Consider the following 21,298-nt stretch of genomic DNA (forward strand, 5'->3'; position numbering starts at 1 on the left):
TACTATGCCTGTCATGGATCAAATTCATGAATTACAAATCCTTGTAAGTAAACTTCGTGATCTACAAGTGGTGTTCCCTGAATCATTACAAGTTTGAGCAATTATTTCAAAATTGCCTTCATCTTGGAATGGTTATAGGAAGAAACTTTTACATCTTAGTGAGGACTTCACAATTGAAAAATTACTCGCATATACGTATAGAGGAAGAAACTCAAAAATGTGATGCTGTGTATCTTTCTCGAAGTTCTAAAGTGAATCATATGGGTGAAAATAACACCAATAAGAAGAAAAGAAAGTTCTTTAAAGATTCAAAGCAAGATAAGAAAAGACAAAGAGAGTGTTATCATTGTCACAAGAAAGGACACTATATCAAAGAATGTAGACTTCCGAAAAAGGAAGCACCAAAGACCAACTTAGTGGAAGAGAAGGATCTAATTGCTATGGTTGCAGAAAAAAGTATAAAAGATACATATTGGCATGGTTACAGAGGTCAACATAGCAACATAAGGAAAATCACTTGAGTGGTGGTTAGATTCTGGGGCTGTTTTGTTCACGTTTGCAATGATCGCAACCAATTCAAAACATATGAAGAAGTGAACAATAGAGAAGTCTTGATGAGTAATGATAACTCAGCCAAAGTTTGTGGTCAAGGAACTGTGGAATTGAATTTCACATCTGGAAAGAAATTAAGTTTAATTAATGTACTTCATGTTCCAAATTTGAGAAAAAATTTAGTTTCTGTTAGTCTCTTGTGTAAGAAAGGATTCAAAGTTGTAATGGAATCTGATAAAGTGATATTGTTTAAGAATGATGTATTCATAGGAAAAGAATATTGTATTGAAGGCATGTTTAAACTTAGTATTAATAAAGTGAATGTTTCCTTGTATATGTTGTTGATTCTTGTGATTTATGGCATAGTAGATTAGCACATTTAAATTACAAATCAATTGAATATATACATAAAAATAACTATATTGATCTTAATAACAAGGATTTTAATAAGAAATGTGATATTTGCATACGATCCAAAATTACTAAGAAACCTTTTTCCAAAGTTGAAAGAAATACACATTTATTAGAATTGATTCATAATGATATTTGTGAATTAAATGGCAATATTACTAGAGGAAAAAAATATTTTATAACTTTCATTTATGATTGTTCTAGATTTACTTATGTGTATTTGCTTAGAAATAAAGATGAAGCTTTTGAAATGTTTAAAAAATATAAAATAGAAGTAGAAAATATGCACGATAAGAAAATAAAAGTTCTTCGTAGTGATCGAGGTGGAGAATATTTTTCTAATGAATTTGATCATTTTTGTGAATGACATGGTATTGTGCATGAATCTTCCGCTCTATATACTCCGCAACAAAATGGCTTGGCGGAAAGAAAAAATTGTACCTTAGTAGATATGGTTAATTCAATGTTATTAAATACAAAATTACCTTACAATTTGTGGGGTGAAGCATTATTGACATCATGTCATATTTATAATAGGATATCATCAAGACATAGAAATGTTTCTCCTTATGAAATTTAGAAAGAAAGAAAACCTAATTTGAAATATCTTAAATTGTGGGGGTGTTTAGCCTTTTATTCCTGATCAAAAGAGAACCAAATTTGGGCCAAGAGGCATAAAAGACACTTTTATAGGATATGCTCAAAATTCTAAAACATATAGAATATTAGACTTAGTGTCTAATGTAGTTGTTGAATCAAGAGAGGTATAATTCATTGAAAATAAATTTATTAATGATTCAACTTCTAATTCAGAATATCCCCAAAATGATACTAATATTTCACAAGAAATAAATAATCAAAATAATAAACGTCTAAGTGAAAAAAGTTGATTGAACCAAGGAAGAGCTTAAGAGTGAGAAAAAAAAGGACTTGGGTCCAGATTTTATTTCTTCTCAGGCTATCACTTTTTTTGTAGAAGGAATTAGGGATTCTGTGACAAACAAGATTCCTATGGTGGAAAACATAGAGAGTGATCCTCAAATGTTCAAAGAGGCTATGCCTTCAAGGGATTCTGCTTTTTGGAAAGAAGCAATAAATGATGAAATAGACTCAATATTATCAAATAATACTTGGGTCTTGGTTGATTTGCCTCCTGGATCAAAGCCTATAGGATGTAAGTGGGTATTTACAAGAAAGTATAACATTTATGGTTCATTACAAACCTTTAAAGCAAGGTTAGTGGCCAAGGGATTTAGACAACAAGAAGGTCTAGACTATTTTGATACCTATGCACCTGTGGCAAGAATGACTTCTATTAGGACTCTTATAGCATTAACATCCATTCACAAGCTTCATATACATCAAATGGATGTTAAAACAACTTTTTTAAATGGAGATCTTAATGAAAAAATTTATATGGAGCAACCGGAAGGCTATGTGCTACCCGAAAATGAAAAGAAAATTTTCAAATTAATTAAGTCTTTGTATGCACCTAAACAATGGCATGAGAAGTTTGATTCAGTGGTATTATCAAATGGCTTCTCACATGATAGTGCGGATAAATGTATTTACTCAAAATTTACTAAAGATTATGGAGTAATCGTTTGTTTATATGTTGATGATATGTTAATCATCAGAACAAATTTAGAAGGAATTCGTATAACAAAGGAGTATCTAACTTCTAAATTCAAGATGAAGGATTTGAATGAAGTTGATACAATATTAGGCATAAAGGTGCATAAGAATGAAGTTGGCTTTACTTTAAGTCAATCTCATTATATCAAAAAGGTATTGAAAAAGTTTGATCATCTCACAATTAAAGAATCCAATACGGCCTATGATCTTAATCTTAAATTAGAAGGAAATATGGAAAGACCTATAGCACAATTAGAATATGCTAGTGCTATAGGAAGTTTAATGTATGCAATGCATTATACTAGACCTGATATAGCATTTGCGGTGTGCAAATGATCAAAGTTTACATGAAAGTCTAACAATCAAAATTGGAAAGCTATAACAAGAGCTCTTGGTTATCTCAAGAAAATCATAAACTTGGGATTACATTATAGTAATTATCTTGTAGTTTTAGAAGGATATTCTGACGCAAATTGGATTACAAATCTTAGTGATAACAAATCTACTTCAACATGAATTTTCACCATAGGTGATGGAGCAATAAGTTGGGCCTCAAAGAAATAAACATGTATTACACATTCTACTATGGAGGCTGAGTTTGTAGCTTTATCAGCTGCAGGTAAAGAAGCAGAATGGTTAAGAAATTTGTTGTATGATATAAAGTTGTGGCCACAGCAGATGACAACCATTTCAATCTTCTATGATAGTGAATCAACCATGTCTCGAGCATATAATAAGGTTTATAATGGAAAGTCTAGACATATAACTTTGAGACATGACTTTGTGAGGCAACTAATAGATGATGGTGTAATTACCATCACTTATGTAAGATCTCAAGAAAATTTAGCAAACCCTTTGACTAAAGATTTGTCAAGAGATAAAATCAAAGAGATTACTGCTAAAATGGAATTAAAACCTATTATTGCTAAATGATGGGAACCCAATCTTATTCTAGTAGACCACTAGTTTCAAGGTTTAATGGGTAGTAACAAGTTATTTAGCAATTGGAGCACTAAGGTATATGATTAAAATTTATTTACAATAAATTAAGAGGGTGAGTTAAAACTCTTAATGAAATGATAATATTATTTATCAAAAGATTCTACCTATATGAATATAAGAGCGGTGTCGCTCTAATCGAGAATTTTAGAAGTTTTATTCTCGTAAATATTCATGAAACTAGGATGAGCACAAGGCTATATAAGTGCTTAAAATTATAAACTCTTGAACTTGGAGGGTATAAGTAATGTGTGTGATTTTTGGTACTAGCATATGGAGTATAGGTTTAATCGACTAGACACCTGTTACTTTGTTAGAACTTTAAAATTTACACTAAAAGAATGTTTAATTTTAGTGACACATTCTTTATGCACATACTTGTATGTCATTTAAATTTTGTAAATAGTGAGGGATTGAAGGGTATTTACAAATTTGATTAAATTAATATTATTAATATTATTGATATTATTATTAATATTATTATAAATATTAATAAACGGTTACTAACCATTTAGTACCATTTGGTTGTAAGGACACAACCTTTTAAGGATTGTGTATGTTCAAAACATTGTGTCTATTAGCTAAAGGGGCACAACTCTTTAAGAATTGTGTATGTTCAAAACATTGATAACCAAACCGATAAATAAACAAGAACTTCATACCTAATAGTTTATTATTTAATTTTTAAAAATTCAGAGTGTTATAGTAGTAATTTATTTCTAGGTGTACAAATAAGTATTTACCTAAAATAATTAGAAAATTTTAAATTTTTGCATTTTATACTTTATTTTTTTTCGTGAAAAATATTAAGTAGAGTATAAAAATAAAATTAATAGAATAAGCCTTTGTCTTGTGGACTCAGGCCAAAAAAACCGATAATTGATTTATTAGTATAGCGGTCCAGAAAAGTTTATTAAAATTTAAATGGAAAAACTACTATTTGTACCCATGAATTTTGCGAATACTGACAAAAGTACCCATTAAACAAGAAAATTAACATTGTACCTATAAAAGATGGGTTCCGTGTGACAATAGTACCTAAACCGTGATTTTTCATTGACTTTTTAATAAAATTCTCAAATTACCCCTTCTATCTTCTTCTCCAAATTCCAAATTTCACAACCCTCATCCTTCATCTTCCTCCTCTGCTGCTGCCAGCCACCTTGTGGAACGACTACTATCCAACCTGAAAGGGGCAACCTGCAACAACGGCCGCATCTTGAGGCTTTCCCTCAACAACCTCTCTCTCAGAGGAACCATCTCTCCCTTCCTCTCCAACTGCACCTACCTCCAATCACTTGACCTCTCCTCCAACGCCCTCACCGGACCCATCCCTCCTGACATCCAGTCCCTCGTCAACCTCGCCGTCCTCAACCTCTCTTCTAACCAACTCCAGGGCCAGATCTCGCCACAGCTCACAATGTGCGCCTACCTCAACGTCATTGACCTCCATGATAACCTCCTCACTGGTCCCATTCCCCAGCAATTGGGCCTCCTCGTCAGGCTCTCCACCTTCGATGTCTCTAATAACAAGCTTTCCGGGCCCATGCCGCCTTCTTTGTCCAACCAGTCCGGCACTTGCTCTGCTTCAACGCTACCTCCTTCTTGGGGAACAAGGATCTTTACGGCTACCCTCTTCCGCCCATCAAGACCAGGGGCCTGTCTGTTTTAGCCATTGTTGGGATCGGGTTCGGGAGTGGCCTTGCCAGCCTCGTCCTCAGCTTCACTGGGGTTTGCATATGGTTGAAAGTCACGGAGCACAAGATGGCTCTAGATGAAGGCAAAATCAGTCAGCTCATGCCTGGTGGCTGGCAGCACTAGAGGAGGAAGACAAAGGATGAGGGTTGTGAAATTTGAAATTTGGGGAAGAAGATAGAGGGGGTAATTTGGGAATTTTATTAAAAAGCCAATGAAAAATCACGATTTGGGTACTATTGTCACACGGAACCCATCTTTCATGGGTACAACGTTAGTTTTCTTGTTTGATGGATACTTTTGTCAGCATTCGCAAAATTCATGGGTACAAATAGTAGTTTTTCCAATTTAAATATTAATGATTAATTTTTTTATTTTTTTATTTTAGTATCGAACATGTCAAACTTGCTTTTTAAACAAATATCAAAACACAAAATTTATTAAAGTTTGATAAATTTTAAAAATTTATTAATTTTTATATTTTTAAATTAAATATTAACTATTTAAAACTTTTTTTCTACAAATTAAACTCCACGGCACAACAACATTAATATATGATTATAAACTAATAAATACACAAGGTCATTGTCATCAAATTTGACCTAATAATTGGGTCCACGTCTTTAATTCATGCACCTCGTCCCTGATGGTGTTTTTTGTGGAAAAACGAATTTCCAACACACAAATCCAACCGGCAAGTATACCGGGTCGCATCAAGTAATAATAACTCACAAGAGTGAGGTCGATCCCACAGGGATTGATGGATCAAGCAATTTTAGTGGGTGATTAGTTTAGTCAAGCTAACATTGAAGTGAATTTGGATGAAGTGTAGCCAACAGAAAGTAAATAGCAAGGAAAATTAAAGTGCAGAAAGTAAAATTGCAAGTAACTTAAAGAACAAGAAAGTAAAATAGCTTAATCTTAAATTGCAAGAAAAGTGAATTGCATGAAAAGTAAAGGGGGGTTGGGTGCTGGAAATTAAAGAGAGCAGTAAAGCAAAGCGTAGAACAATTGCAGGGAGATTAAATTGCTTAAAATTAAATTGGAAGCAATAGGAACAGAAAGGTAAAATTGCAGATGAAATAACAGCAGAAAAGTAAATCAGCAAGAAAGCTTAATTCAAATATGAAATCTAAAAAGACAAGTGAGGATCTCAGGAAATCAAAGAGACTAGAGAACAAGTCTAGATCTCAATTCCTTCCTTGATCCAACCAAGAACAATTGCAGAAGGAAAGAAGATAAATGAATTGCAGAATTAAAAGAGAAGATGAAGCAGTATGTGAATTTCAATTATGCAGAAAAAGTAAACAAGAGATCTTAAGATGAGAATGAAACAGAATTCCTCCAATCTCACTCAAGATTCGAAACAGATAAGAAAACTAAAGGAGAGAGCTATCTATTCCTAATGGAGCCGGCCTCCTTTCAAAGATGGAAATGATGCCTTTATATAGGCTTTACAAAGTAAAATTGAAAATGAAATTAAAACAAAATAAAAATCCTAATCTAATTGATCCATGTGCCTTTGAGTCATGTTGAGTGGGCTTTGCTTGCTTTGGATTTGAGGAGAAATGGGTTTGCTTGGCCTTGATTCAATTTGGAGAGGAATTGAATTTAAATGAGATTTTTGCCCATGATGCTCCCAGGAGGCTGCCCTGCCCTTGTGGAGGGCAGGGCAGAAAATTGATGCATGGTGCGTGCTTTTGGTGCGGCCAGGAGCGAGCTTGGCGCGGCAGAATTTTCCTTGGTGCGTATGATGCTTGTTGGTGCGCAAGGATGCTGCCCTGCCCTTGTGGAGGGCAGGGCAATGTTGCCTTGGTGTGTCTTGTGCGCGCACCACTTCCTTGACCGTGCCATGATGCTCTCCTTGTGTGTGCCAAGCCTAAGCCTTTACTTCCTAGAGGTCTTGTGTTCGAAACTTGGTGGAGGAAGTTGTTGCAATTTTTCCTTGAATTTTCTTGAAGAAAACACGACATTGCCCTGCTCTCCAAGAGGGCAGGGCAGAAAATTGAGCGCCACTTTGTTTCCTTGTGTCTCCCTCTTCGAGCCTTGATGGAAGCATTTTGGTGTATTTTTGCTTATTTTTGGCCCTTAAAGATGCCTCTCGTTCCTGCTTCAATTGTACGCCAAATATGGATTGCTATATATCGTTGGAAAGCTCTGAATGTCAGCTTTCCAACGCAACTGGAAGCACATCAATTGGACGTCTGTAGCTCAAGTTATAGCCATTTGAAGGAGGCATGGTCATGCTATGAGCGCCCAGATTTTAACTTAGTGAAAATTTTGCTTCCAATCCTTAATGTGCATCACGATCCTGCCCTTGGCAAGGGCAGGGCAGAATCGTGCTGGCTGCTTCCTTCCTTGATTTGGTCATGGGCCACGCTTTTAAAAGCGTGGCCTAAGGCTCCAAAGTGTACCCCAACTTCAAAGTGTACCCCAAAGCTCTTTTTTTCTCCTTTTTTGTGCTTCTTTGCTTCTTTTTCTTCTTATTTCCTACAAGATTTATAAAATTAAAATATCAAGAAAATATATCATTTAAGTACAAAAAGCATTCAATATTTAAGCACAAATCATCAATTTCTTGTATGAAAAAGCATAGAAAATGGGTATATGATGACATGTCATCAGTCCCTATCTCTCTAGCAATGTTGTCAAAACCGGACCGACCCGGCCAGTCGGACCGGAAAACTAGTGAACCGGTGCTATAACTAGTCCGGGCGAGACATATAACCGGACAAGAAATCAAACCGGAATGACCCGGATTGAAACGGCCGAGTTTGGTAAGAACCGGCAAACCGGTGGGTTTCATTTAATCCGAGCTAGTTTGAACCCTTTTTTTTCCTTTTCGCTGGAAACGACGTCGTTTCCTAATAAAAATTAAAAAAAATAAAATAAAAAGAGTTGCTGCTGAAACTAACCCTAGCCTCCATTCGTCTTATACCCTTATTCACTGCATCCATCCCATGTTTCCATCCTTTCCCTTCCCAAATGGTTACTTTGGCCATGAAAGACCAACATGACTCCATGAGAGCTGAAAGCTGAGAGATAGAGAGTCTGCTACTCTGCTTCAGTTTGTCGCCGACGCGGAGACCCAGCAGCCAGCAGCTTCAGCCAGAGTTCGTGCGCCACTCACCACCGCGAAGAAGCAGTCGCCTCCTCGTCGCCTACTGCCTCCAGGTAATCAGTTGTGAGTCGCCACCTCCTGTCTCCCTCTTCTCTGCTCTTCTCGTCCCTCCATCCCTCCAGGGTCCAGCCGTCCAGCCGTCCAAGTATGTAGTTTTAATTTTTTCATTTTTTGAAGTTAATTTTCAATAATTTATTAATGAACTACTACTGAATACTGATAGTTAGAAACTTAGAATTAATTGATTATTGTAGATTGATTATGTATGCTGGTTTCTGTTTGATTTCTATTAGAATTTACCCAAATTGGTTGTTCACATATGTTTGATACTTTGATTTCTGTTTGATTTTTGTATATTAGCAATACTTCCACATGTTTTTCTGTTTGATTTTTGTATGTTGGCATTACTTTCACATGTTTTTCTGTTTGATTTAGTACTGATAGCCAGAATTAATTGATTATTGTAGATTGATTCTGTATGTTGGCAGATGAGAACATGAATACTTCCACATATTTTTCTATTTGATTATCCATTGTTGTTAGATTGTTGATTGTTGATTATCTGTTATAGTGTTATATATGTTGGTTGTTGTTGTATATTATTCTTAGTAGTTAGTGGATTGTTGTTGTGGATTATTCTTGGAGATTAGTGTTATATATGTTTGCACACATAGGACACTCCTTGATCCTGTTTTCTTAAGCACTTGTTTGGCTAAGCCTTTGATTGCAGTCACATGTAGCTTGAGTAAGGTGTCAGAGTTCATAGCTCCAATTAGGATTGTTAGACTCACAAAGGATAGAAAACAAGATTGTGATTTGGTGAGTGGAAAACAGGTGACTTGGTAGTATGTCCAGAAGGAACAACTTGTAGGGAGCCATATCTATTAAGATTCAGCTCATTGTTTACTGAGTTGCTGATAAAAAAGTTTCTGTGGCTATGAATGCTCATGTCAGCATGTTCTATGGGACCACAATGGCAGGCTTGAAGTGTTTGGACCCATCTTCTTCTTCATGAATCCTCGGCCATGTTACCACGTTCACATTATGTTTATTTTCGTATTACTACTTATTTTTAGGATTTGAGACTTAATGTTTATTAAAATGTTATTGGAGATATGTTTTTTAACTGTTAATTTTTAAGTTTTTAGCTATTTTATACATTTTACTTATGTGGGACCGAGTTAACCGGTTCAACCAGTGATTTACCGGTTAAACCAGTGACCAAGTAACCTAGTAACCTGACCGGTTCGATCACCGGTTCGGTTTTGACAACTATACTCTCTAGCAACGGCACAGAAGACATACAGCCCGAGTACATCTTTTAAATTTTAAATATTTATTTTAAAAAATAAAATATAATCTTTTATTTTTAAATAACTTTTTTATATTTTTTTGTTTTACTTATAAAATAAATAATAAAAAATTATATTTTATTTTCTAAAATAAAATTAAAAAAATTCAAATTTCATGCATTTAGACATGTATATAAATAAGATTGTGTATTTAACCAATTTAAATTAGTCGAATGATTTATTTATTTATACCATTCGGATTATAACTCATTAACAATTAGTACATAATATTTAAAGATATTGACCAAAAAAATAATATTAGACTATTAAATTAAAAATATTAGACCGTAAACTAAGAATATTGTCCAATATGAATTAAAATTGTTAGTCATTAAATTTTTCTCTACCTTGATTATTTATGTATCGAATGTTCTTTATTTGCGTATAAATTACTTATTTTAAAATAATTATTTATCTAACGCATCTTATATAATAATATCTTTTTTTAAGCCTAAAAAATAAATTTTGTATAAACAATTTTTTTTGGTTAAATTTTTTTTTCTATAATAAAGATTCCAAGTTTAAACTTTTTAAAATTTTGATAATATATATTATAAAATCAAATATTCAAAAAATATAGAATATTGAGTAAATAAAAAAATATTATTTATATATATTATTTAATTAAATTTTAAAATATATTTTATATTAGTAACATTTATTAGGATTGCAAATAAATACATACCCACAATTATGTAGATACATCTAATATTCGACAAAAAAAAAAGTCTAGGGACCACCATTTTTGTTGAAATTTGGCTAACATTTAATCATAAAAAAAATGATTAATCCTACACTATTAGATGCCATCTCACATCATTAAAAATATTGATAATGACTAATTGATGATTAAACATCACAAATTCTACTCGCCCTCTAGCACTCCTTATTCGACAATTATCATAATAGGTTAATTAGTTGATACATGCATATTGAAGTGAAAAGAAATCCATCTTGACAAAGATACGTTGCACACCCTTAGCTACACCTACCACAAGTATGCATGCTCCTTTTGCAATATTGCATTCTTCTATCTTATACACCTAAGACTACTTAAGAGACGATTCAAACTCCACAACGAACACGTCACAAACAACAACTTAACCTCAATAAATTTCTTTCAATTTAGTCAATAGTAGTGTAGACACAATGAAGGCAGCACTAGTTTCTCTCTTCCTCTTCTTTGCATTTCCCTTGGCCTTTGCTCAACAAGTTCTGGACACAAATGGCAACCCCATTTTTTCCGGTCGCGAGTACTATATCACTACAAGAAATCCGGCAGATAGCGGCAGTTATTTAGCAGCGGTTTTATAAAACCGCTGCTAAATAGATTCTGCCAGTCGTTCTTGTAGCGATTTTAGGAGACGCTACCAAATGAGCTTATTTTGCAGCGGTTTTTCGATAACGGCTGCAAGATGTACCCGTTTTGCAGTGGTTTTTGTGGCAGTTTCAGGGGACGCTGCTAAATAATCTCATTTTGCAGCAATTTTTTTGTAACCCCTGCTAAATGTCCAGTTGTTGAATACATTGATACTCGTTTTGCAGCGGTTTTTTTCAACCGCTGCAATATTATTTTTAACTTGAATTTTTTTTGTATAAACATTATTGCCTTGTTATAACTATTCTAGTCCTCGCTTTTTTTAATGAAAAAACATGTTTCAAATACTGCAACTTAATTAATGCATTAAATAAATAAAAAATAATTCAGTTATTAAAAAATATATTTATACGTTAATAACTAAAAACGAATTTACGAATCAGGTTTTCTTTTGTTATATCAGCCATTTTGAGTTTGTATTTAACCATAACTGGTAACATAAAAATCAAGTGAACGTCCGAATTCATATAATCAGAACAAAGTTCAATGGAGCATAAAAATCAGAATTACTAAAGTAGACAAACAAGTTTAGTCAAAATTTCTCATCAACATTGATGACATGTCATCATATACCTATTTTTCTATGCTTTTTCATACAAGAAATTGATAAATTGTGCTTAAATATTGAATGCTTTTATACTTAATTGGTATATTTCCTTGATCTTTTAATTTTATAAATCTTGTAGGAAATAAGAAGAAAAAGAAGCAAAAAAGCACAAAAAAAGAGAAAAAAAAGAGCTTTGGGACACACTTTGAAGTTGGAGCACACTTTGGAGTCTTAGGCCACGCTTTTAAAAGCATGGCCCATGACCAAATCAAAGAAGAAAGCAACCAGCACGCACAATGCCCTGCCCTTGCCAAGAGCAGGGCAATATCGTGATGCAAAGTGAGGTTGGAAGCAAATTTTCGCTAAGTTAAAATCTGGGCGCTCACAACATGACCATGCCTACTTCAAAGGGCTATAACTTGAGCTACAGACGTCCAATTGATGTGCTTCTAGTTGAGTTGGAAAGCTGACATTCAGAGCTTTCCAACGATATATAGCAATCCATATTTGGCGCACAATTGAGGCATGAGTGAAAGGAATCTTTAAGGGCAAAAAATAAGCAAAAATAAACCAAAGTGCTTCCACCAAGGTTCGAAGCTGGAACCTCACTCCAAAGCAAGTAGCGCTCATTTTTCTGCTCTGCCCTCTTGGAGAGCAGGGCAATGTCGTACTCTCTTCATGAAGAATCAAGGAAAATTGCTCCCCCAAATGCTTTCACCAAGGTTCGAACACAAGACCTCCAAGGAAGCCAAGCCTTATGCGTGAATTAGGTGCCAAGGAAACCAAGGAAAAATTGCAGCAACTTCCTCCACCAAGATTCGAACTTGGGACCTCACCCAATAACAAGGAAAGCGCTGCCCACAAGAAGGGCAGAGCAACATTCCTTGGTGCATGGCACGCACAATTTGGCACGGCCAGGAGCTTGGGCGCACATCCTTGGCGCATCACAGCACGGGCAGGGAGGCAAGGCTTGGTGCATCATGGCAACATTGCCCTGCCCTCCACAAGGGCAGGGCAGCATCCTGAAGGTCTCTCCCAAAATTTGGCACGCTAGTTGGATCCTTACACAAGGCTTCCCTGCTCTGCCCTCCACAAGGGCAGGGCAGCCTCCTGGGAGCAACATGGGCCAAAATTCAACCAAAATTTCATTTAAATTCAATTCCTCTCCAAATTGAATCAAGGCCAACCAAACCCATTTCTCCTCAAATCCAAAGCAAGCAAAGCCCACATCATCACTCAAAGGCACATGGATCAATTAAATTAGGATTTTCATTTTTGTAATTTGTTTTAATTTCATTTTCATTTTTCATTTTGTAAAGCCTATATAAAGGCATCAATGGGAGCTGAATTAAAAAAGAAGGTTCGCTCCATTAGGGAGTAGTAGATAGCTCTCTCTTTTAAATTTTCCTTTCTGCTTAAATTTTGGATCAAGAATTGAAGGAATTCTGTTTCAATTCTCCATCTGAAATTCATTTGTGTTCTTCTGCATAATTGAGAAAATTGAGAAATTGGATCTGAAGTTTCTTGTACTGCTTCCATCTTTCTTTCTTCTTCAATCTGCTTTCTATATTGATCAAGGAAGGGCTTGAGATCTAGACTTGTTCTCTAGTCTCATTGATTCCCTGAGATCTTGAATTTCTTTTCTGAATTTCACAATTGAGTTGAATTTTGTTTCTGTCTTGATCAAGTGAGCAATTGAGCTCTTGGCTTTCCTTCTGTTTTTACTGTTTCATTGAAATTGTTAATTTCACTTTAAGACTTGAGAAATGATCTATGTCTCTTTGTTGCATCTCATTGCTCCCAATTTAATTTCCTGCACTTGTGTTCTTCTGCAATTTACATTTAAGCTACTGTGACCTTGAATTTACTTTTCCTGCAATTTAATTTCTTTGCAATTGTTCTAAGCTTGGATCTACTGCTCTCATTTAATTTCCAGCACCCCAGCCCCCTTTACATTTGATGCAATTTACATTTCTTGTCATTTAAGATTTTGTCAATCTACTTTTCTTGCTCTTTAAGTTTCCTGCCACTTTACTTTCTGCAATTTAAATTCCCTGCAAATTTACATTCTGTTGCTCAACTTCACACAATTCATTCAATGTTAGCTTGACTAAACTAATCACCCACTAAAGTTTCTTGATCCATCAATCCCTGTGGGATCGACCTCACTCTAAGTGAGTTATTACTACTTGATGCGACCCGGTATACTTGCCGGTTGGATATGTGTGTTGGAAATTCATTTTTCCACAAAAACACCATCAAGTTTTTGGCGCCGTTGCCGGGGATTGATTAGATCAACAATGATTAAGTGGGTGAGAAGTTTAGATCAAGCATTTTTTTGTTTTCGTTCTCTGTTTTAAATTGATAGCAATGTGTTTGAGCTATTGCCTCACTAAGAAATTCTTTCTCTGTGACATGAATTTCAAATTTCATTGATGTTTACAAAATACAAATGGAGTTCAACTCATCTTATGGTCAAACAAAATTTTATGAGATATCACCCACCATCACCAATCTCTAATGGTGGTTGGGAATATCACCAAGAAAATACAAATTCTAAGCACTCCAATCCATGGAGATTTGCTTCACAGACACAAGATGAGCAAGAAAACCATATGGGATATTTCCCTCCACCACAAAATGATGCAAGTCATAATTCCAATAGTGGCTGGGAAAGGAATTCTAATGCTCCATATGATATTCATCCAAAGATATCATCACTTGACCATGCTTCAACAAAAAGCTCCTTTCAAAACTTACCACTCACACAAACTTCCAATAGCCAAAGAATCTCAAAGCTTGAGTCCATGCTCAAAAGATTTGTGGAGGAGAAAGAGAAGTACCAAAAAGAACAAGAGAACTCCCTCAAAAATATGGAAGTGCAGTTAGGCCAATTGTCGAATGCATGGAAGGAGAAAATGGAAAAACAAAAACAAAAGGTCCCTGTGTCAAGTGAAATTGCAATGAAGGATGAGGGACATGAGCCAAGGATTTTACATTCACAAACGCTACTTGAGGTGACAAAGGAACATGAACATTCACAACCCTCACAAACTTCCCTTGAATCTGTGATCGAAAAATATGAAGAAGAGATGAAGAAATCTTGGGAAGAACAACAAACCTCCTCCATAAAAGAACTATTAAGTCAAATGTTGGGTGCAAAGAAAGGAGAGGAGGAGCAAGAAAGTGAGGAAGTCATTCCAGAAAATTTACACTCAAGTGAAGCAGAGAAGTACATAGAAGAAAAGCTCATGGAACCACCAATTCAAAAAGCTCTGGATGAATACGAAACTCCAATAATCACACAGCAACCAAGTCTTGAATCCAAAGAAGTGAAGGCAACTAGCAAGAACACCAATTCTGTCCCTAATCCAGCAAGCAAGATCAATCAAGCCATTTGCAAAAGAAAGCTTGCTGAGGAAAGGCCAAGACAAGGGACAGTAGCTGAATCTTCTCCCCCCTTAAGGTCATTCCTCTTAACAAACTGGAAGAAGAGGAAGAAAGTGAAGAACAACATGTCAAGCTAATGACACTAAAAGAGCACTTGTTGGGAGGTAACCCAACCGTAGGTAACATTTCTTTTCTGCTTTGTTTTCTTTCTATGCTTTGTTTAAATTCAATAAATTGGCATATGGTTACATTCTAAGTTTGGTGTTGCCCTGCAACAAATTGTCTTCAACTCCTTTGGATGATTGCATCAATTCTACATGAAAGTGTCACACTAAGATTCTAAGTTTGGTGTGCCACTTATTTTTCTATGCAACTCATCCAGCAACATCACTTGTCTGCATAATCATATTGCCTTTGCATTGTTATTTTTCTTTTGTTTTGATAGTTCGTTTGCATTTTCTTTGTTTTAGTCACCTCTTTATTTTTAAGTTTTCTTTTATCAACTGTTTTTGTTAATACATTACCAAGAGAGCTTTATTCATGACAGATTCTTGGCTTGGTGATTGTACTTAACATATAACAGTTTCATTTGCTTAGTATTCAAATAAATTGACATATGATTGCATTCTAAGTTTGGTGTTGCTATGCAACAAAAATTTGGTTCCCATATCTACTAGATACTTGCATCAGTTCCAAGTGAAAGTGTCACACTAAGTTTGGTGTGCCACTTATCTTTTATGCAATGTATTGTGCTCACCTTCTTAAGTTTGCAATCACAATGTCTCTGTCTCTTGTGCCTTGATTATTATCTTTAATTTTGCTTGCTTAGAACACATGTACTACTAACTTTTCATTGTGTAAGACATTCATGATCCATCTTAGCCCCATAGCCATTGTTCTAATTGTTGTTTGAGGATGAGCAAGCATTCTGAGTTTGGCAAGGGAAAGAGGAAGAATAGAGGAAAAAGGACAACAATAATGAAGATGAACTACAAGGTTGTAGAGTTCCTTTTCTTCTAATTTGTTTCCAGCACTTGAATTGCATGATTGTCTTATTATCTTCTCTGTTTACATGTGTGTATGAATAAAGCATAGCTTGAATCTTGATTTGTAATATGTTGCTGTGGCATTATAACTACCAACTTGAATTCTCTGAGTTCAAAAGCAGTAAAGTATCATGATCATAAACAAACAAGGCATTATAGAAGAATTTAGCATGTGCATACAAGTATTGGAGAGCTAGTATGTTTGATTGTTGCTCAATTGTATTGGATTTTATTTAATTGAAGTTTTTCATCTAGTACTTTTGTGAAATCTTTTGAAATCATGAAAACCTTGAAGAAGCAAATACAATTAAAGCAAGAAACGAAAAAGGGAAAGAATGAGAAAGCTGAAGGCTCTGAGTACCAATGGCAATTTATTTGTTAAGTGCTTGTGGTGTTTATGTATCAAGCCAAATGCTTGAAAACAAAACACTTAGAAGTCAAGGCTAGGCTCAAGTGCAAAAGCACTCCCTCAAAGCTCAAGGCTCTGAGCATCAATAATTAGAGAGTCAAGAAAAGAAAAGAAAAATGAGCTTAATGAAGTCCTCTAATTAAATGCTTGTGGTGCTTATGTATCAAGTGGTAATACTTGAAAACAAAGCATTTAGAAGTCATAGCTTTGTTATCAACTCATGGGATAAAGCACCCAAAAAGAAGAAGAAAAAAAAATTCAAAAGCTTGTTTCAAGGAAGAATCATAAGAAAAATATTTCATAAAATGAGCTAGATAGAAGCATCAATCATTTACATCTCTTTTGTGATTGTAGCATGCATAGAAAACTAGCTTGCCATGAATATTGAGTTGCTATTCTTCTAACCTTGGGTTGTCAATCTTTATTGCATGATTCTTTTTTTGTTTGGGGACAAGCAAGGTTTAAGTTTGGTGTTGTGATGACATGTCATCATATACCTATTTTTCTATGCTTTTTCATACAAGAAATTGATAAATTATACTTAAATATTGAATGATTTTATACTTAATTGGTATATTTTCTTGATCTTTTAATTTTATAAATCTTGTAGGAAATAAGAAGAAAAAGAAGCAAAAAGCACAAAAAAAGAGAAAAAAAGAGCTTTGGGACACACTTTGAAGTTGGAGCACACTTTGGAGCCTTAGGCCACGCTTTTAAAAGCATGGCCCATGACCAAATCAAAGAAGAAAGCAACCAGCACGCACACTGCCCTGCCCTTGCCAAGAGCAGGGCGATATCGTGATGCAAAGTGAGGTTGGAAGCAGATTTTCGCTAAGTTAAAATCTGGGCGCTCACAGCATGACCATGCCTACTTCAAAGGGCTATAACTTGAGCTACAGACGTCCAATTGATGTGCTTCTAGTTGCGTTGGAAAGTTGACATTCAGAGCTTTCCAACGATATATAGCAATCCATATTTGGCGCACAATTGAGGCATGAGTGAAAGGCATCTTTAAGGGCCAAAAATAAGCGAAAATAAACCAAAGTGCTTCCACCAAGGTTCGAAGCTGGAACCTCACTCCAAAGCAAGTAGCGCTCATTTTTCTGCTCTGCCCTCTTGGAGAGCAGGGCAATGTCGTGCTCTCTTCATGAAGAATCAAGGAAAATTGCTCCCCCAAATGCTTTCACCATGGTTCGAACACAAGACCTCCAAGGAAGCCAAGCCTTATGCGTGAATTAGGTGCCAAGGAAACCAAGGAAAAATTGCAGCAACTTCCTCCACCAAGATTCAAACTTGGGACCTCACCCAATAACAAGGAAAGCGCGGCCCACAAGGAGGGCAGAGCAACATTCCTTGGTGCATGGCACGCACAATTTGGCACGGCCAGGAGCTTGGGCGCACATCCTTGGCGCATCACAGCACGGGCAGGGAGGCAAGGCTTGGTGCATCATGGCAACATTGCCCTGCCCTCCACAAGGGCAGGGCAGCATCCTGAAGGTCTCTCCCAAAATTTGGCACGCTAGTTGGATCCTTACACAAGGCTTCCCTGCTCTGCCATCCACAAGGGCAGGGCAGCCTCCTGGGAGCAACATGGGCCAAAATTCAACCAAAATTTCATTTAAATTCAATTCCTCTCCAAATTGAATCAAGGCCAACCAAACCCATTTCTCCTCAAATCCAAAGCAAGCAAAGCCCACATCATCACTCAAAGGCACATGGATCAATTAAATTAGGATTTTCATTTTTGTAATTTGTTTTAATTTCATTTTCATTTTTCATTTTGTAAAGCCTATATAAAGGCATCAATGGGAGCTGAATTAAAAAAGAAGGTTCGCTCCATTAGGGAGTAGTAGATAGCTCTCTCTTTTAAATTTTCCTTTCTGCTTAAATTTTGGATCAAGAATTGAAGGAATTCTGTTTCAATTCTCCATCTGAAATTCATTTGTGTTCTTCTGCATAATTGAGGAAATTGAGAAATTGGATCTGAAGTTTCTTGTACTGCTTCCATCTTTCTTTCTTCTTCAATCTGCTTTCTATATTGATCATGGAAGGGTTTGAGATCTAGACTTGTTCTCTAGTCTCATTGATTCCCTGAGATCTTGAATTTCTTTTCTGAATTTCACAATTGAGTTGAATTTTGTTTCTGTCTTGATCAAGTGAGCAATTGAGCTCTTGGCTTTCCTTCTGTTTTTACTGTTTCATTGAAATTGTTAATTTCACTTTAAGACTTGAGAAATGATCTATGTCTCTTTGTTGCATCTCATTGCTCCCAATTTAATTTCCTGCACTTGTGTTCTTCTGCAATTTACATTTAAGCTACTGTGACCTTGAATTTACTTTTCCTGCAATTTAATTTCTTTGCAATTGTTCTAAGCTTGGATCTACTGCTCTCATTTAATTTCCAGCACCCCAGCCCCCTTTACATTTGATGCAATTTACATTTCTTGTCATTTAAGATTTTGTCAATCTACTTTTCTTGCTCTTTAAGTTTCCTGCCACTTTACTTTCTGCAATTTAAATTCCCTACAAATTTACATTCTGTTGCTCAACTTCACACAATTCATTCAATGTTAGCTTGACTAAACTAATCACCCACTAAAGTTGCTAGATCCATCAATCCCTGTGGGATCGACCTCACTCTAAGTGAGTTATTACTACTTGATGCGACCCGGTATACTTGCCGGTTGGATATGTGTGTTGGAAATTCATTTTTCCACAAAAACACCATCAAGTTTTTGGCGCCGTTGCCGGGGATTGATTAGATCAACAATGATTAAGTGGGTGAGAAGTTTAGATCAAGCGTTTTTTTGTTTTCGTTCTCTGTTTTAAATTGATAGCAAGGTGTTTGAGCTATTGCCTCACTAAGAAATTCTTTCTCTGTGACATGAATTTCAAATTTCATTGATGTTTACAAAATACAAATGGAGTTCAACTCATCTTATGGTCAAACAAAATTTTATGAGATATCACCCACCATCACCAATCTCTAATGGTGGTTGGGAATATCACCAAGAAAATACAAATTCTAAGCACTCCAATCCATGGAGATTTGCTTCACAGACACAAGATGAGCAAGAAAACCATATGGGATATTTCCCTCCACCACAAAATGATGCAAGTCATAATTCCAATAGTGGCTGGGAAAGGAATTCTAATGCTCCATATGATATTCATCCAAAGATATCATCACTTGACCATGCTTCAACAAAAAGCTCCTTTCAAAACTTACCACTCACACAAACTTTCAATAGCCAAAGAATCTCAAAGCTTGAGTCCATGCTCAAAAGATTTGTGGAGGAGAAAGAGAAGTACCAAAAAGAACAAGAGAACTCCCTCAAAATATGGAAGTGCAGTTAGGCCAATTGTCGAATGCATGGAAGGAGAAAATGGAAAAACAAAAACAAAAGGTCCCTGTGTCAAGTGAAATTGCAATGAAGGATGAGGGACATGAGCCAAGGATTTTACATTCACAAACGCTACTTGAGGTGACAAAGGAACATGAACATTCACAACCCTCACAAACTTCCCTTGAATCTGTGATCGAAAAATATGAAGAAGAGATGAAGAAATCTTGGGAAGAACAACAAACCTCCTCCATAAAAGAACTATTAAGTCAAATGTTGGGTGCAAAGAAAGGAGTGGAGGAGCAAGAAAGTGAGGAAGTCATTCCAGAAAATTTACACTCAAGTGAAGCAGAGAAGTACATAGAAGAAAAGCTCATGGAACCACCAATTCAAAAAGCTCTGGATGAATACGAAACTCCAATAATCACACAGCAACCAAGTCTTGAATCCAAAGAAGTGAAGGCAACTAGCAAGAACACCAATTCTGTCCCTAATCCAGCAAGCAAGATCAATCAAGCCATTTGCAAAAGAAAGCTTGCTGAGGAAAGGCCAAGACAAGGGACAGTAGCTGAATCTTCTCCCCCCTTAAGGTCATTCCTCTTAACAAACTGGAAGAAGAGGAAGAAAGTGAAGAACAACATGTCAAGCTAATGACACTAAAAGAGCACTTGTTGGGAGGTAACCCAACCGTAGGTAACATTTCTTTTCTGCTTTTTTTTTTTCTATGCTTTGTTTAAATTCAATAAATTGGCATATGGTTACATTCTAAGTTTGGTGTTGCCCTGCAACAAATTGTCTTCAACTCCTTTGGATGATTGCATCAATTCTACATGAAAGTGTCACACTAAGATTCTAAGTTTGGTGTGCCACTTATTTTTCTATGCAACTCATCCAGCAACATCACTTGTCTGCATAATCATATTGCCTTTGCATTGTTATTTTTCTTTTGTTTTGATAGTTCGTTTGCATTTTCTTTGTTTTAGTCACCTCTTTATTTTTAAGTTTTCTTTTATCAACTGTTTTTGTTAATACATTACCAAGAGAGCTTTATTCATGACAGATTCTTGGCTTGGTGATTGTACTTAACATATAACAGTTTCATTTGCTTAGTATTCAAATAAATTGACATATGATTGCATTCTAAGTTTGGTGTTGCTATGCAACAAAAATTTGGTTCCCATATCTACTAGATACTTGCATCAGTTCCAAGTGAAAGTGTCACACTAAGTTTGGTGTGCCACTTATCTTTTATGCAATGTATTGTGCTCACCTTCTTAAGTTTGCAATCACAATGTCTCTGTCTCTTGTGCCTTGATTATTATCTTTAATTTTGCTTGCTTAGAACACATGTACTACTAACTTTTCATTGTGTAAGACATTCATGATCCATCTTAGCCCCATAGCCATTGTTCTAATTGT

The 21,298-nt window shown here is 35.6% G+C and overlaps 2 pseudogenes; both read left to right on the forward strand.

The window, feature by feature from the left end:
• The first annotated feature begins 3,183 nt into the window (after nucleotides 1-3,183).
• On the forward strand, nucleotides 3,184-5,418 carry LOC130981105 (receptor-like protein 44; annotated as a pseudogene).
• Nucleotides 5,419-10,914: 5,496 nt separating this feature from the next.
• Nucleotides 10,915-21,298, forward strand: part of LOC130978999 (kunitz-type trypsin inhibitor-like 2 protein) — a 61,564-nt pseudogene continuing 51,180 nt past the window's right edge.

The sequence above is a fragment of the Arachis stenosperma genome, chromosome 5, assembly GCF_014773155.1.
Source record: "Arachis stenosperma cultivar V10309 chromosome 5, arast.V10309.gnm1.PFL2, whole genome shotgun sequence".
In the NCBI taxonomy this organism is placed as follows: Eukaryota; Viridiplantae; Streptophyta; class Magnoliopsida; order Fabales; family Fabaceae; genus Arachis; species Arachis stenosperma.